Below are 1,237 nucleotides of genomic sequence, written 5' to 3'. Positions count from 1 at the left end.
CTGAAAACTACAATTCGACTAAAGGACGAAAACTTGTTTTTGCTATTTTAAGGTAATTCAGACACTTACGGTTTACAATAGGGAAAATTATTTAACTAAACTCAAGATTAAAATTCAGTGAATTCGGGCCGGCCCGGTGGCGCACTGTAGCAGTGCGCTCCCGCCGAGGGTTTGGATCCCCCAAACAGACCGGCCGCTCACTGGCTGAGCAAGATGCGGATGCAACACCGAGGGTTGTGATCCCATTGCCGTCCCGGTCCGGTACGGGCACGACACTGAGGGTTGCAATCCGTTGCCGGTCACGAAAAAAGACAAAAAAAGGAAAAAAAAAAATTCAGTGAATTCATAATTCTTCCTGTCTTCCTTCTCTTCCTATACCTGGCTTTCATAACCTCACTTTTATGAGTTGGAATTGGGACTTCGGTTCCATATCCTAACCTGCATCCCGCCTCATCATCCTGACCTAGTCTTGGTTACTTGGTCCTTGTTCTGTCTTGTGGTCCTTCCTGGACCCCATTGAAGTGTGTCTTCCAATGCGTTCTTTGAACATTTCCCTCAGTCCTCATAGACTCACTGCTCAGGCCCACAGCTGCAGTGACTTGTGTTCTGTTCTCTCTGGCAGGGTCAATGCAAAGACACAGGCCAACTTCCCTTGCTTTCCTCCCCAACTCTCTGTGACGTGGCTGGTCTTCAAAGGTTCAGGGCATCTTCTGTCTCTTCTCACTGGGTTGTCCCTCTTCAGTGTTGGCTGTGGAATCTCCTAGATCTATATTACAGCAACTTCTGCAGATAAGCTAATTCCCAGTTCTTAGCCACCTTCCCTGTCTCTTTGAGGGCCATAGGAACTTTAATGCCTCTGTTTTATGTATGCCGGAGAGACAGAGAAGGAAAGTTGAGGTCAAAGGAGTGCTAGGATTTCTCAGGTGTTCTATCTCTAAATGTCACATTAACATTTCTATCCTGTGGGACAGCCTCTTCCCAGAATTTGGAAGTCGAGGCAAAACTTACCTGGAGTTCCTAATTGCCCTGAAACCCAGCAGGGACTTTAAACCAAGAGTGAGCCATGGAAGGAGGGTCCCCTGTAGCTACTGTGCTCTGTCTTCTTCCTGAGAACGTGTCACACCTCTTCACCTCAGCCTGAGAGCCAGCGGTGTTTGTATGGACCTCCTGAGGAGCTGAGGAAGCTGGGCTCTTTCATGCTTTTCATCTTACTAATGCTATGGATTATCCTGAAAAT

This window comes from Galeopterus variegatus, unplaced genomic scaffold, assembly GCF_000696425.1.
Source record: "Galeopterus variegatus unplaced genomic scaffold, G_variegatus-3.0.2 Scaffold2174, whole genome shotgun sequence".
NCBI classification, from domain to species: Eukaryota; Metazoa; Chordata; class Mammalia; order Dermoptera; family Cynocephalidae; genus Galeopterus; species Galeopterus variegatus.
This window is presented reverse-complemented; position numbering follows the sequence as displayed.